Here is an 18,029-nt window from a genome sequence, read left to right as displayed (position 1 = left end):
GATAAAAACACACAAAAAATACAGATGACAGTACTGCGCGTGTCCCTGTCCGTGTGTGTGTGTGTGTGTGTGTGTGTGTGTGCGTGTGTGTGTGTGCGTGTGTGTGTGTGTGAGAGAGAGAGAGAGAGAGAGAGAGAGAGAGAGAGAGAGAGAGAGAAGCTGAGCTATGGAAAACTAAATCTTATTTGCATCCCTAATCACTGCTTAATGATTCTTCAATAAGCTGAGTTTTTTATCTTAAAGCCAATGATTGAAGTAAGAGGTCCATCTACAATTTTACCTGGAAGACTTATACAGTAAACCCTTGTTTCAAAACACAACACTTGCTTGTCTTTATAATGTACTTATTTACCATTCTTTACAAAAATTAGAAATTGATTTTTTTATATTTTAATATAACAAAGAGAAAACATTAAATGAAATTAAGCTTACAAATCACTCAATACAATATTTTTCAGTTCTTTTATTTCTTCTTCAAGGTATTAAATATAATACTGCTGCTAATATGAAAATAATGTTCATACTGAGTACAATCTTCAGTGGGACACCATAAGGTAGAATAAGGTGGATTCTACTTTCAAAATAAGAAATCTGATGAATAAACAAAATAAATGGGTGTTCAGTGCACTTAAAAGTTTTTGTGTTCATACTGACTTCCTGGGAACTTGGTGCTGATTTGTAAACTCAAAACAGTACTTATGACACAGAAGGTGGCTGGAGGGGAGACTGTAAAAGATTGGCATTCAATCTTGTCAAACATCATGCTCATGAAGCAGAATATTGTTCATACCAAGGTGTTTATCACCACCATTCATTATACGCTTGTGTATTAATGAACATAGAAAACCCAATATGCATCCTGTATGGAGGAAAGAATATTAGCAAAATGAAATTCTACCCATAATTCCTACATTTGGTAAGCAAATATTAAATTAGAGAGCAACATAATACAAACTGGATGAAAGCATGCAGGTGTCTGACATGCACTGTATACTCCACTAAAATATCTGCGTGTAACTGGGTAAATCTTTAAACTTTACTGTTGGAGTATTACGCTGAACTCTGTCAATCTACATTCAGTACTTAAATAGTAGTTTAAAAATGTTAAGTACTACAAATTATACATCATTTTCACAACCAACCAATAGTCTCTGATGATCTAAATAAAGATAATCTGATGAAAAATTTAGAAGAGATGTAATAATATGTCACTTGTATGGTCATAAATCAAATAAAATGTGTTGCACTACAATTTCAGAATATACTGGTTTATAATTTTCCTTATCACCTTATTTAAATCTGGAGAAGACTCTAACTCTTCACAATTAACACATGTATAAAATATTAATACTACTTTTGCCATTGATAATTCTGTCCTTCACTTTATCAATGGCCACTTACATAGGACATTTAAAAAGAGGAACATTGCACAGGCTGACTTGTCACATTTAAAAAAAAATGAACACCAACTTATCCCCATGGGACAAAATGCTTAAAAAAAATTGTAAATCTTGTACGAAGAAAACAATATACACTATACATTTTTTTGCAAAATTTGCAATCTGTGAACCTTTTACATCACACTAAATATATTCTTTGGGTCATTCCACACAGCAGTTGCTTTGCTATCATGATGGAGTTATGCAATGTAAGTCACATTGAATTAGTATCTCCAAAAAATTTAAGTGAAATTATCAACTCAGTTATGAAAGGAGGTAAGAAAATCAGTAATGTGTACAAGACTCAGTATCTGGAAGTTGACAGATTTTTGTCTTACACCATACTGACAAACATTATTAGGTCAACAACAATACTAGCAGTTGGTATACTGTTGAATTCCTAACACACACAATATCATATCTCATCCTTTAAAAAAAAAGTTGCATTACACAATGGATATTATAAATGCAGGGAAATAATAACCGTTTAATATCTCATCTGCAACACTGTTCATCAGGTTTTTTACCACAATAGAAAAGTCTGTCCCCAAGGGAACTGCATAATTAAAGCAACACAACTGTCTCAGTGATGTAAAAAGAAATTGTCTTCTTCAAAACTATCATGAAAACAATATGTACAGTGATATAAGAGTAATGAAAGGGTAGTTTCCTTCATTAAGTGCAAAAGTACTAATCTATTACAACATTTCATGGCACATCTAAAAATTATGACAAGTGTTCATTATAAAGGTATGCACATCACTGCCATTTCTTGTTAGAGTTACTGCAGCTGCTATTGGTCATGTGAACTTTAATACTTTGACTTTGGTACTCCAGAACAAAAAATTACAAGAAAACACACCTGCTACTTGTTTCTGATAAGATAAAAACCAGCCTTGGAAACTTAACACAGGAAGTTATGGCATGATGGATGCATGTATAAAAAATTCATGGTTTCCATAGAAATTAATTTTATTGTTTCAGTGGCTTCCATTTAAATTAAATTTATGACCAACAATATTTACAAAAGTATAAATAAAATCACAGTATCACAAGTCACTTCTTCATCTAAAACATACAATAATCTATCACTGAGCTTTTTAAAATGGAAATATATCTACCAGTGTTCATACTTTTTTTTTAAAAAAAAAAGAAAAGAAAAAGCTGAACTTACAATTACAAGTGCTCCCTTCACATTGTAATACTCCACCCTGAATAAGTACTTGCATTGTTAATAGACACTGGGCAGATCTTCCCTCTTTTAAGAAGAACAGAAATGCCAATACAGAAGAGCTGCTCCAGCAACCAAAACACACATTATACTGAGATCGAATTAGCAGATTGGAGAGAATACTACAGTTCACAAGCAAATAAAGGCTGCATTTCACGTGCACTATAATATGCAGTACTGAAGTAAATGACAGTGAGTCGGCATGACAATCTAAAACAAAGAAACTACCACTGTAATGTGTACTAGAGAAGCATGTGCTAATAGCATGACAACTTTGACTGACTCCTGGTACTTATTTTACATACAAATGAATGAAATATTAAACAGTTAAAGCACAAGTGTTATTATATATATCCAGTAATACACGAAGTCTGTGAAAAATGAATTGCTCCTATGGAAACTGGAAATGAATTTCACTCTTTACAAATACTGTGTTGCTTTAATTGCGGTTTCCCTACTAAACATCACATAACATATCACATCTTCCATCAACGTATACACGAGCACTCTTGTCTTTTTAGCACAATATTTGGTACTGCAAACACAACTCACTGCATCCCTCCTTGGTCCATGAAATCTGTTAAGTAAAAAAACAAATAATGTAGTAAAACAACGAATAGCTACCTCTGGATAACTGCTTTAAATGTCCTTTCATTCAAATAAATCACCATGTTAAACAGCTGTACTTTGAAATGCCACTCCTGGATGAAGAAAAAACTTGTACAATACAGAGTACATGTTTCTTACAAATGACTAAAATAACAATGGGGTCAAAAGGAATAATGGGTGAATCCACTTTCAACAAAAATCAGTCACATAGTCTCAAATGTTCATTTCAGTGTCTTACCTTCTCTCTTCTATAGTCATTCCATGTAAGATCAGCCAACTTTAGAACTGGTCTCCACTTAACCAAATGCAATTTTATTAAATCTTTTACCATAGTTGCAGGGACATCTGAAAGGAAGTTCTGTAAAGTTTTAGCACAAGATGTGCTGTACTTTTTACACCAGAGCCATCAGCTTGGAGGTGATTCAGCCGATATGCACATCATAGTGAGAAATCTGCAAACTGGTATTTCTGCTCAATATTTGTTATTTAGTTCAAACTTAACATAGGCAAGGCCAATGAGGCAGCACATTTTCCACAACTACCACTCAAAGTGGGAGAAAAACGCATGTCATCCGAGTTCCGACCACTGACATCTTCACCATAGATCTTTTTATGTCATCATGTTTTCTTATTTGTTATTTTATTATTTTTTAATTAAGAGAGTTGATGTAAGACCACATGATAAATATTAACTTTCAAGTTTGTTTAGTTACTGACTGTGTGTATTAAGTGTAATTGTCAAATGTGACCAATGTCCGAGGACAAATATCTCAAAATGGCGGTCAATGGTTTCTTTCCCCCCCTGACTAATTTGGTTCGAAAGAGCAGATTTTTATCTCTTGGGCACTTGTTTTTGCTTGCTGGTGTCTTTTGTTAAGGGATAATATTCGGTTTCAAATGTAAGCAACTTTGGCAAGATAAACATTTAATGTAAAGGAATGTATAAGAATCAATTTATTATTAAGGCCACAGAAACAGGAAACTTGCATATGTCCATGGTAGTTTTGCTACATTTTCCAGGAGAATCTACAAGCGTATGCCACTTGGGGACATAATTCACAGAATTTAGAGAATCCAATTTCAAGTCCATTGTGGTCTTGATAGGTGATAAATAGTTCTGTCAGGTTACAAAGAAATAGTCATCTCTGTCTCTTGATCTTCTGTCCATCAGTTCTACTAAAAACACAATTTTTGATTCCAGGACACATCCTGCTATATTCATCATCTTCAAGGACTTTTTTCCTTGCTTCCTTTCAGGCAGTGCAAGATTTCCTGTTTCTTTTTTTAACTTCCTTCCAATCTTCACCATTTCTACTTGGACATAAACTGCGGATGCTGTTTTTTTCATTGTCCAGCTTTTGGTTCCAGCATCAAAATCTGTAGCTAAATCATTGCTGCTAACTTCCTGAAACTCGACATGAGAAGCACCAAGATCTCTCAAGCTCGCATTCACTTCTTCAGGTACTTCCATATCTTCACTGTAATCTGATTCAGATGATGACAATGACTTCAGGTTAGCATTTGGTTCCATTCTGCATGCTATACAAAGCTTCTGGCCAGGCTACAAACAATTCTTTGTCAATTTTTCAAGCTTCATTTATTAGCTGAAGGCTTTTTTATATTGTGTTCTTCTTCAAGAATGGGTTGCAGCAAGGAGTTTGTTGTGATTCATACTTTGTTAAAAACACGTCTTCGTGCTACCAGCAAATCTTAGTCTGTTTATTAATCTTTACTCCGGAGTGGTGCCTAATCAGCTCCAATTCATTTTATCTGGAGTAAAATACTTTCAAATGACACTTTGCTGAATCACCCACCAGTCCAACTGGACATGAAATCGTGGCATAAATTATTCCACGTGCTGGGAGTGTATGGCATGTTAAATTTAGCCATTCACAATAATTAAGCTTGCTAATTAATTCTCATAATTAAGTTGAATGAATAGTGTAAATTATCAGTTTAAGTCTGGATGTTAAATTCCTGCATTGAAAAATATATTGATCATTGCTTTATTATTATTTTTTTTTTGGTCCTCAAAAATAAATTGATTCTCACACATTTATTTACGTCAAATATGCATTTACTGTGACAAAGTTGCTTGTGTTTGACAATAAAAATCTGCTCTTTCTAACGGAACTAGTTGAAAAATCATTGACCACCCTTTTGAGGTATTTGACACCCAGAAGTAAGTCAAATTTGACAATTACATATAATACACCCAATCTAAGTCCAAATATCTCAACAACTAAACAAGCTTGAAAGTTAATATTTGTCACGTGGTCTTCCATCAACTTTCTTGGGATAAAAAAGCCCAACATGGTGACATAAAAATGTTTTAGGTTGGAGATATCAATGGTTGAAATTGGGATGGCATGCGTGTGACAGTTTTCTTTGCCCACTTGTGCTGCCTTATTGATCTTGTCCATGTTATATTTGAATTTAGCACCAAACATTAAGTAGGAATACCAATTTGCAGATTTTTCACTGCAACATTCAACTTATACAGCAATGTCAAACATGATGATTTATTCACGATAATATGCACATCAGTCGAATGACCTCCAAGCTGGCTGCAGCTATGGTAAAAACTGTAACAAAATTGGAGATCGTAAGGTGGGAACCTCTGGCTGACTTTGAATGACACTATTGTATTTTGAGGCACTGAAATAAATTGGCTTATTTTAACTGATAGTGGACAATACTGTTAACAGTATATGAAAATGATTTGGTAACTAATTGGAAACTTTTTAAAAAACTATTCTAAATTGCAATGAAGTTTGACATTTGGTATTACCTAGCACACACTAATTCATAAAGTATATACCCTAAATTCAAATGATTAATACTTTCTTCAGCAGAAGTAAACAGCAGAACCTACTCTTGTCCAGGAAGATCTTTAAGAAACAAGAACAGAAGAAAAAAAATTTCTGTCATTGCTACCGTCAAGTAAATGGACAAGAAAAGAAATAAATAAAACAGATATTAAAGACAACTACCTGAGTGCAAAAAACTGTAGTGCCAGTTTTCATCACTACCTGCTCTTCCACTTCACAAAGTAGTACATGGGAGGATGCACAAATGTACTGAATAACAATTATGTTGTCATTGAGACAATACTATTATTAGCAATAAGTAATATCTTGTATTCATGTACCCACTTATAAGGAAGGAAAAGCGCACAGAAATCATTCGCAATCACACTAGTTTTTATTACTCTTGCATATCTAGGTTTCTCCTATAAATAGCCATCTTCAGTGCATTTGAGTTACAAGTCAACAAACTTTTGGCAGCATGTATCACCACACGATCTTACTAGGGTATAGGCAGAAGGAATCAAGGAATCAAAGTTGGTTCGCTTTTAAGGAATTCCCAATTTTAACAAAAATTTCCTTTGGTCCTAATGAAATTGGAATAAGAAGAAATTTACTGAAATTCAGTTTTAATTAAACTCACTTTTAAGAAAAGGTCTGCTTTTAAGGCAAAAATATCAAACACTTTGTAAGCTAAAACCCTGTTCTGATAAAACTCATTTGAGAGTTTGTGGCTACTCCTTTCATTTTTGAACCAATATGCATTAAACAACTGATAGGGAAAATGTCTGTAATTCACTATCAATTCTTGTTGTCACTAGTTTTTGGGCTATAATGTTGAACAAATGCCAATTTCGCAGTAGGTCACGTGATACGACCTTGAAGAAAACGTTGCCATTAAGCAACATATAGACAGTCAACAGTACTGTACAATAATAGTGCATGAAATTACTGAAGTTCTTCCTAGACTGCTAAATAAAAATATGCAACCTGTAGTCTGGTCCAAAATTTTGCAAGATCATGACACTGTTGCTGTGGTAACTGCTCTACTTTCTTTCAAGCAGAACAAGAAAAGACAGATAACAAATTTAGTTGAACAAGATAAATGGCTATGATCTTTCTTATTGTTTCTAAATCATTTTTGTATATAAACACATCAATCAACACAAAAAAGATGAGAGACTGTCCTTCATTGAAGCACGGGAGAGATGGGCAAGAATACAGTCAATACTGCGCACATAAGGCACACTATTTCTCAGGTAGTGCAATACAACTGAAAAGTTTTTGATCTGTTCAATATTACAGCAGGATCTCTCAATTTAACCTACACACACTGAATATTATAGCACAATTGCAAATAATGTGCAGTAATACTGATTGCTTAGGGGCCTCTGAGGATTAAGAAAGCATGCCAATCACATTGTGTTAATGGAATTTTGAATTCTACACTGTGAAAATTTTCTGCAGCGACACAAAGCAAAAGAGGAAAGCTTGTGATTCAGCAGAAGCTCAATTATTGGTGATCATGAATACATTCAAAATTAAATCACTGTGTACAGGGCAAAGAAACATGATTTGACAATCTTCTTTGTGCGGTACAAACTGAAAAGTAAGCAAGCATTCCTTAATGCAGAAAATCACAGCTATTCAGGGACAAAAAGGGAGAATGATCATGTTTCACCTTTTATAGGAGTTTGCACACCTTCAGACTAATTGTGTAGTTCAAGTCAAAACATTCACAGTTATCTGAAGTGTGTATTTCTTTCCTCACAGAAGTAAGGATGGTAAGAAACTGAAGTTTCAGTAACAGTGGCAACAAGCTATAAAAACTATACAAGGGAACAGCGCACTTTATCATCACTACAGAGCAGTCTCTCACTCAGGGGAAACGCCAGATTTTTTTTAAAATTTTCCCCTCTCAAGAACTTAGGCCTATTCAATTCAGGGACAAAAAATTCACAGTGGCAAAGAAAGAACGACAACCTTGCTGTGTGATAATAGTAGCGCAGCGAAAATTGCCACTACGACCAACATGAAAATTTTAAACGCAGAGGTGATTTAAAAACATAAATCATTACCACAGACAAAAAAATCGAGATGGTGCAGCAGGAAGAAAGATCATCCTAATTACACTGACAGATGCCCTGTTCACACTCAGGTAATGATTCTCCTGAGTATCACTGATGATGTATTTAGTCTTGCTAACTGCACAAGTCACCTTCAACATTTGGACCAGTAGAAGCTGCCTACAAAATGGTTGTTGTGCAGAGGTCACCGATTTCACTCCTCAAAAGAAAGGACTCAATGAGAAAGAATACTTGTTTGTTGCTGACCGGGATAGTGTAAATCAACAGACTGTATTGAACCAATTTACAATTGTTGGCTACAGGTCTGTATTAGCTGCCATAGAAGGACATGCTGATGGATATTTCCCTGAATGCTGTCACAGGTATTTTATTTACATTTCTAGTTACTTAGAACAAAACTGAATAGCCACTCTCTATGGTTACTGAACAAGTCCGTACATGAAATTACAGCACAAAAGTTAATAATAAAGAAAATAAAATTTACACAAATCCTATGCAGAAGACAAACTGCTGAGTATATATTAGCATAATCAACAATGTAATCGAAATTCACTTAATTTTTTTCCAAGAATTCCTTGACAGAATAGAAGGAATGAGCCACTACAATATTCTTCACTTAGACTTGAAAGTGTGAGGATTATGGCCAAGATTTTCTCATGGCAGCAGAATACTGTGCACCTTTCTGCACAACAGCCAAGGAGGTGCTATTCAAATGGAGATTAGATTTATGCCTAATATTAACTAAGTGAAATCTTTCTTGGAAATAAGCTCATATTACACTGTTAACAACAAATGACCTTAACAAAAATATATATATTGAGAGGTCAGTGTCAGAATTCCCAGGCTTCTGAGCACGGGTTGACAAAATGTTTGTGAACTGATAGTTTCTAAGCCCAAAATACTCTCTGAAAATGGGAACAGTTTCTCAGAATATAATTCCACATGTCACAAGCAAATGAAAATAAGCACAGTAGACTAATTTTCATGTGGAATTGTCACCTGCTGCACATACTGTTCTAATGGTAAATACAGCAGCATTTAATTGTGAACAAGATTCTGAACCTAGACTTTCCATAACAGCTTAACATCTATCTGAAAACCTAGAAATTTGTATCGTTCACACTCACTCATCATCTGCCCATGCTATATAATCAAAATGTCAGTTTTAGTTGAATTGCGTGTTAGAAACTGTAAAAACTGAATCTTACTGTACTTTAGCATCAATTTACACTGATATGACAAAAGTCATTGGATACCTCCTAATATCGTGTCGAACCTCCTTTTACCCAATGTAACGCAGCAACTAGGCATGACATGGACTCAACAAGTCGCTGGAAGCCCCTGCGGAAATATTGAGCCACGCTGCCTCTCCAGCTGTCCATAATTGTGAAAGTGTTGCCGGTGCAGGATTTTGTGCACAAACTGACTTCTCAATTTTGTCCCATGAATGTCTAATCGGACTCATGTTGGGCAATCTGGTTTTTCAAACCGATTGCGGAACGATTGTGGCCCAGTGACATGGCACATTGTTAGCCATAAAAATTCGACTGTTGTTTGCTGCAAATGTTCTCAAAGCATCCAAATTTGATTATTTCCAGTCAATGTTCAGTTCACTTGGACCAGAGGACGCAGTCCATTCCATGTAAACACAGCCCACACCATTATGGAGCCACCACCAGCTTGCACAGTGCCTTGTTGACAACTTGGGTCTATGGCTTTGTGGTGTCTGTGCCACACTCAAACCCTGACATCAGTGCTTACCAAGTGAAACTGGGACTCATTTGACCAGGCCGTAGTTTTCCAGTCATCTAGGGTCCAACCAATACGGTCATCGAGTCCAGGAGAGGTGTTGCAGGCAATGTCATGCTGTTAGTATAGGCACTCGCATTGGTCACCCGCTGCCACTGCCAACAGATGCCAAATTTCACTGCGGATATGTTTGTCATAGATCCCACACTGATTTCGGTGGTTATTGCAATGTGTGTTGCTTGTCCGTTAGTGTTGGCAATTCTGTGTAAATGCCACTGCTCTTGGTTATTAAGTGAAAGCCATTGGCCATTAATTTGTCCACTGTGCAAGGCACTGCCTGAAATTTGGTATTTTAGGCAACCTCATGACACTATGGATCTCAGAATATTGAAAACAATTTCCAAAATGGGATGTCCCATACGTCTGGCTACTACTACCATTCCATGTTCAAAGTCAGCTGATTCCAGGCGTGTGGCCATAATCGTGTTGGAGACCTATTCACATGAATTATCTAAGTAAAAATTGTACCTTTGCCAATGCACTGTCCTTTCACACCTTGTGTATGTGATACTAATGAAATCTGTGTATGTGCATATCACTGTTCCATGACTTCTGCCACCTAAGTGTATGTTCCACATGCCATAAACTTATGCCTTCAACTGCACAATTTAATACATGTGCTATGTTGCACACAACATACTTCAATAGCAAGCTTGTGTCATCAACAACAGATTTTACAATCTTGTGTCATATATGTAAAGAGAAACAGTAGTGGACCTGCCATTAACACAACACCTCCCCCCCCCCCCCTCCCAAATCCAGGAAGTGCCTACTCCTACCAACTTAACCATACCCCAATCAGATGCTACCTCATATCATAGCTATTCTCATTACTAAGGAGAATGGCGATTTTCTGTCTGTTTTTAAAGTATGAGAAGAACGAACTGAGAGCTACTGCTCTGATTCCATGAAAGTCCAACTTCTACAGCAATATTTTGTTATCAACACCATGAAACGTCTCAGTTAAATCAAAGAAGCCACCTAATGTTCACAAGTTTCTGTTTAATTCCTCCAGTTCCTCAAAGAGAAAAAGAAGAGACAGCATTTTCAGTTGTTAAACCACGTCTAAACCCAAACTGTACATTTAAAAGCAAATTATGTGAACTGAAATGATAAATTATATACAAGGTGTTGTTCTTAAGAGAAGTCATGCATATTTTCTCTGATGTTCTGACACATATACGAATTTTATTTTTGCTACATGTAGCTGGAGTCAGTGCAAACAAATACAGCTGTTATGTCTTTCACATGATGTCCAGTGCTGACAGAAAGCACCAGTTTATTTCCAATTACAAAAAACGTGGTATACCTTATTAGCAAAAACATTAGAAAACGAAGAATAACCAGTACTTTGGCACTGCTGCTACAGGGCGGTAGCAGTCAGCACAGGTCACGGCACTTTGGGTACTCGTTATCCTTCGTGTTTTATTGTTACAGTTGATGTGCGTCCCTAAAACAAATATTGCACTAGACTAATTTGGGACGAATGGGCACATAAAATTCTGGTTTAATAATTATGTTGTTTGTAACGTGAAACAAACTGACACTTTCCTTCGACATTAGGCATCGCACGGAAATGTGAGGTGCACTATCGGTTTGGGCTGATCCCGACTACAAAATGCAAAAGCAAAATTTATCAGCAGAAACACCAGAGAAAATGCGCAAGAAGACTCTCAGGAGGGGCACCGTGTATATACAGGCTTACCTGTAGCTTCTGCAAATGCTGGCAGCAGAGAAACAAGTCTAAAATTGTCTGCATTATTAAGTACTCTAATGACTCCATATATATATATACACACAGACATACCTGTAGCTTTTGCAAAAGCTGGCAGCATAGAAATAAGTTAAGAACTGACTGCAATATCCTTTTTCCCTTTTTGATAAAGTGATTTTATTACTGAATACTTAAATCTATCAGTTTCCTCAACATTTCTAAAGGAAAAACTACAAATGTGGCTAAGGACACTGCTAACATTGGCAGCAAAGGGATTTAGACTCTGGCTACATAGACCACCATATCCATGAGAAACCTCAGTCTTCAGCAATTTAATTACCGACTCAATCTCCCCGGCAGTATCACAGAAATGTATTCCAGCAGGTGTGACATATTAGGTCAGTGGGATGCTTTTGTAAAGAACTAAACAGAGCTGGCGGATGATGATGCTGAGGAGGGGGAGGGGGAGGAGGAGGGGGAGGAGGAGGAGGAGGAGGAGGAGGAGGAGGAGGAAGAGAGAACTGCACTGAATAGCTCTGCTGCAGCTGTCTGGGACCATTCTCCTGATTCAGTGTAGACCAGTAACCCCCTCACTGGCATTCCAACATAGAAAACAGCTTCAAACATCTGGTTACATTACAAATGAGTACAAACGTGTCTAATATTTGATGTTAGCCATTCAACCTTTACGGGGGTGAGTCGAGTCTGGGTAATTCCCACTCCATTTTAAGAAAAGATAGTGTTTCATGCATCTCCATGTATATGTCATATCATTCTGAACTGTGTCGTTAGCAGCAAAATAGTAAGGAATTAAAACATCAAAGGAGGTTCAGTGTTGGACTAAATTACCACAAAAGCTGCTTGGAAGCACCAATAAAATCTGTTGACATGATTATCATTCTTCAACTAGCTCTTTATTCACATGAAGTGTTGAACACTATTGACAAGAGATTTAAAATTGATTGCATATTTCTAAACTTCCATCAGGCTTTTGACACTGAACTACATGAACGGCTTGTAGTGAAGTTGCGTGCTTATAGATCATCATCTTAGTTATGTGACTGGATTCATGATTTCCTGTAAGAGATGTCACTGATGGAAAGTCACTGAGTAAAACAGAAGTGATTTCTGGAATTCCCCAAGATAGTGTTATAGGCCCTTTGCTGTTCCTTATCTATAAAAATGATTTGGGAGACAATCTGAGCAGCCACCTTAGATTATTTGCAGATGATGCTGTCATTTATCAACTAGTAAAGTCATCAGAAGATCAAAACAAATTGCAAAATGATATACGAGTGCTTATAGGAATCCGTTAAACTTTAGTTACACAATAAATCAGTCAAATAAATACCTAGAAATTACAAACAAATTAAATTTGAAGAAACACAGAGAAAATGTTGTGGGGAAGGACACTTAGAAAATGCAACAGAGCTATTAAAGAGACTGCCTATACTATATTTGTCCTTCCTCTTTTAGAATACTGCTGCGCGATTTGGGATCCTTACCAGATAGGGCTGACGGAGTACATCGAGAAAGTTCAAAGAAGGGTAGCACATCTTGTATTATCGCAAAATAGGAGATAAGAGTGCCACTGAAGTTATACAGGATTTGAGGTGAATATCACTAAAACAAAGGCATTTTTCATTGCGGTGGAATATTCTGACTAAATTTCAATCACCAATTTTCTTCTCCGAATGTGAAAATATTTTTCTGACGCCAACCTACATAAAGAGAAATGACCACAATAATAAAATAAGGGAAATAAGAGCTCACACGGAAAGATAGAGATGTTCATTTTTTCCGTGCGCTGAGATTGGAATAATAGAGAATTATTGTGAAGGTGGTTCGATGAACCCACTGCCGGGCACTTGCTGTATTTGCTCAAATCTAAGCCGGGGAGAAGAGAAGTTTGTGGCACAACTTGACTAGAAGAAGGGATCGGTTGGTAGGACATGTTTTGAGGCATCAAGGGATCACAAATTTAGCATTGGAGGGCAGCGTGGAGGGTAAAAATCGTAGAGGGAGACCAAGAGAATGAATACACCAAGCAGATTCAGAAGGATGTAGGCTGCAGTAGGTACTGGGAGATGAAGAAGCATGGAGAGCTGCATCAAACCAGTCTCAGGACTGAAGACCACAACAACAACAAGCCGCACTCGTATCTAAGACGCACCTAAAATGAGACTCGAAATCAAGGAAAAAATTTTTTCTCGAATCTAAGCCGCACCTGAAATTTGAGACTCGAAATTCAAGGGGAGAGAAAAGTTTTACGCCGCACTTCCAAATCGAAACAAAGTTGGTCCATTGTAATATGAGACACAATTTAGGTCGAATGAATGACGATACAGCTACAGTAGTTTCGTTCAAGTCGTGAGCTTAGCAGTTTGGATTTTCCAGGTAGCCATTGCTATGCATCAGGCGCTCTGTCCGTATTTATACGGGTACCCTTCCTTTTTCACGTGCTTCGTCTGGTTTGAATCGGCTGCTAATTTTCCTTTGATCTGATAAGTGCCATTCTCTTTGTTATAGGTGGTTATGTCACTCTAAGCTGAAAATGCATTACTGTACTGTGTAATACACTGTTTGTCGCATTCTGATAATGAGTGTTTACGGCCTGTCGCCGCTCGCGGCATGGCTTGCTTTTGTGCGCGCTACCGCCGCTCACAATTAAAAAAAAAGAGGGGGGAATCGTCTCATTAGCGAAACAATGGCAAGAGACTGCTATTTGTTGTTACTCACACTGCTGCTTTCTTTGATAATGATCAACAAGAACCAAATAATAGACTGCGAATGATAGAAGATGTTCTGAACGAGAATTTAGCGAAAATTTTTCTCCGTATGAAAATCTTTGCAGACGCCTCTTTAGTACATTACATTCTCCACAGAAATTAGTCATCTTAGATTTAAAAATCTAGTCAATTTCCGTGTTTCATTTCTGACTGTATCACTAGTAGGCATAAGAATAATACGAATATAAACATGACATGATACGTATATTCTTCCGGGTTTGCTGTTGTCTTGGTCTAGTTTTGTAGTTTATTAGGCAGACAGGACTTACATGAGATAGCAGCAAACACGAAACAATACATGACTAAATGTTTATATTCGTATTATTCTTATGGTGAAGAGAATACTACATATGATTCACAATTCATAAAAGTTCCTACTAGCAACCATCTCTTCTCACAGGAAGGAAAAAATTCAGAATGTAGAGTTGGCCATATTGACAAACATCCCAAACAGTCTTGCCAGTCGGGTTTTCGTAGTACATTGAAATGCTGCTACATTCGAAGATGAACAATACAGAATTTGTATTTACTTTGTTGGATTTTTTTTTTTTTTTTTTTTTTTTTTGTCATCAGTCTACTGACTGGTTTGATGCGGCCCGCCACGAATTCCTTTCCTGTGCTAACCTCTTCATCTCAGAGTAGCACTTGCAACCCACATCCTCAATTATTTGCTTGACGTATTCCAAGCTCTGTCTTCCTCTACAGTTTTTGCCCTCTACAGCTCCCTCTAGTACCATGGAAGTCATTCCCTCATGTCTTAGCATATGTCCTATCATCCTGTCCCTTCTCCTTATCAGTGTTTTCCACATATTCCTTTCCTCTCCGATTCTGCGTAGAACCTCCTCATTCCTTACCTTATCAGTCCACCTAATTTTCAACATTCGTCTATAGCACCACATCTCAAATGCTTCGATTCTCTTCTGTTCCGGTTTTCCCACAGTCCATGTTTCACTACCATACAATGCTGTACTCCAGACGTACATCCTCAGAAATTTCTTCCTCAAATTAAGGCCGGTATTTGATATTAGTAGACTTCTCTTGGCCAGAAATGCCTTTTTTGCCATAGCGAGTCTGCTTTTGATGTCCTCCTTGCTCCGTCCGTCATTGGTTATTTTACTGCCTAGGTAGCAGAATTCCTTAACTTCATTGACTTCGTGACCATCAATCCTGATGTTAAGTTTCTCGCTGTTCTCATTTCTACTACTTCTCATTACCTTCGTCTTTCTCCGATTTACTCTCAAACCATACTGTGTACTCATTAGACTGTTCATTCCGTTCAGCAGATCATTTAATTCTTCTTCACTTTCACTCAGGATAGCAATGTCATCAGCGAATCGTATCATTGATATCCTTTCATCTTGTATTTTTATTCCACTCCTAAACCTTTCTTTTATTTCCATCATTGCTTCCTCGATGTACAGATTGAAGAGTAGGGGCGAAAGGCTACAGCCTTGTCTTACACCCTTCTTAATACGAGCTCTTCGTTCTTGATCGTCCACTCTTATAATTCCCTCTTGGTTGTTGTACATATTGTATATGACCCGTCTCTCCCTATAGCTTACCCCTACTTTTTTCAGAATCTCGAACAGCTTGCACCATTTTATATTGTCGAACGCTTTTTCCAGGTCAACAAATCCTATGAAAGTGTCTTGATTTTTCTTTAGCCTTGCTTCCATTATTAGCCGTAACGTCAGAATTGCCTCTCTCGTCCCCTTACTTTTCCTAAAGCCAAACTGATCGTCACCTAGCGCATTCTCAATTTTCTTTTCCATTCTTCTGTATATTATTCTTGTAAGCAGCTTCGATGCATGAGCTGTTAAGCTGATTGTGCGATAATTCTCGCACATGTCAGCTCCTGCCGTCTTCGGAATTGTGTGGATGATGCTTTTCCGAAAGTCAGATGGTATGTCGCCAGACTCATATATTCTACACACCAACGCGAATAGTCGTTTCGTTGCCACTTCCCCCAATGATTTTAGAAATTCTGATTGAATGTTATCTATCCCTTCTGCCTTATTTGACCGTAAGTCCTCCAAAGCTCTTTTAAATTCCGATTCTAATACTGGATCCCCTATCTCTTCTAAATCGACTCCTGTTTCTTCTTCTATCACATCAGACAAATCTTCACCCTCATAGAGGCTTTCAATGTATTCTTTCCACCTATCTGCTCTCTCCTCTGCATTTAACAGTGGAATTCCCATTGCACTCTTAATGTTACCACCGTTGCTTTTAATGTCACCAAAGGTTGTTTTGGCTTTCCTGTATGCTGAGTCTGTCCTTCCGACAATCATATCTTTTTCGATGTCTTCACATTTTTCCTGCAGCCATTTCGTCTTAGTTTCCCTGAACTTCCTATTTATTTGATTCCTCAGCGACTTGTATTTCTGTATTCCTGATTTTCCCGGAACATGTTTGTACTTCCTCCTTTCATCAAGCAACTGAAGTATTTCTTCTGTTACCCATGGTTTCTTCGCAGCTACCTTCTTTGTGCCTATGTTTTCCTTCCCACCTTCTGTGATGGCCCTTTTTAGAGATGTCCATTCCTCTTCAAATGTACTGCCTACTGCGCTATTCCTTATTGCTGTATCTATAGCGTTAGAGAACTTCAAACGTATCTCGTCATTCCTTAGTACTTCCGTATCCCACTTCTTTGCGTATTGATTCTTCCCAACTAATGTCTTGAACTTCAGCCTACTCTTCATCACTTCATCATTTCGTTGGATAATGTACAAAAATGCAGTGGTCTAAACTCGGGGCGGAGGAAAAAAAGCTCGTCTTCCACCTTTTTTTAAATTTATTTACTGACGCAGAGGTTTTGGCGCCAGTATTTATCTTTGTGCCTGCAAAGCATTCATGTGTAGCGCTACATATATCCGATGGCAGAAGTTTGTTGTGGCGGCACCTGCCAACATTTTACAGCACTTCTGCTTACTTTGCACTCGATTTGAAGCCGCAGGTGGTTTTTTGGATTACAAAAACCGGAAAAAGTGCGGCTTGGATTCGAGTAAATACGGTAAATGTGATTTGTCAAGTATCCAAGCAGATGTGGATGTAGATGTAGAAAATCAAAATTTTACCGCCCCTGGAAGCCATTAGCTACACAACCCACAACAAGCCTTCAGGTGACCAGTTGGAGTGAATTGCACAAAGCAACTTTTTTGGATTAGCAAAGAAAATGAACACAGATCAACCTGAACTCTGAAATTTGAGTTAATCTCAAATTATATTAATGTGAACTAGGTTCATCTTTCAGTGGCAAGATTTCACGGATCAAGTCAAGCTCAACAGCAACTCCCAGTTCACAAGCTAATGACATTACAAGGGAAATTCTGAATAATTGTGGGGAACAGTCAAGTGTGGAACTTGACTGCAGGCAGTAATGATTAAACACTTCTACCAAAAATTCTCTCAAGGCTTGAACAGCAGTAAATGCATAATCCATATTAAATTTTTAATCACCGAACATGTGCTTCAACAGATATGACAACTGCATGCACACTGATGAACAGAATAGTAATATGCATTTGTAAGTCAATTATCAAAA

General features: G+C 37.2%; 1 protein-coding gene across 2 annotated transcripts in view; it reads right to left on the bottom strand.

Moving 5' to 3' along the window:
• Nucleotides 1–448: 448 nt before the first annotated feature.
• The window catches only part of LOC124711125 (protein strawberry notch), a 265,197-nt gene continuing 247,616 nt past the window's right edge, over nucleotides 449–18,029 (bottom strand). For both annotated transcript variants that reach the window (XM_047241011.1, XM_047241013.1), the window contains one exon: nucleotides 449–3,247. The gene's annotated coding sequence lies outside the window, so the exon portion shown is untranslated. The remainder of the gene's footprint in view (nucleotides 3,248–18,029) is intronic.

The sequence above is a fragment of the Schistocerca piceifrons genome, chromosome 8 (assembly GCF_021461385.2).
Source record: "Schistocerca piceifrons isolate TAMUIC-IGC-003096 chromosome 8, iqSchPice1.1, whole genome shotgun sequence".
NCBI classification, from domain to species: Eukaryota; Metazoa; Arthropoda; class Insecta; order Orthoptera; family Acrididae; genus Schistocerca; species Schistocerca piceifrons.
The sequence above is the reverse complement of the archived record's forward strand: the minus strand, read 5'-3'. Positions and strand labels throughout refer to the sequence as shown.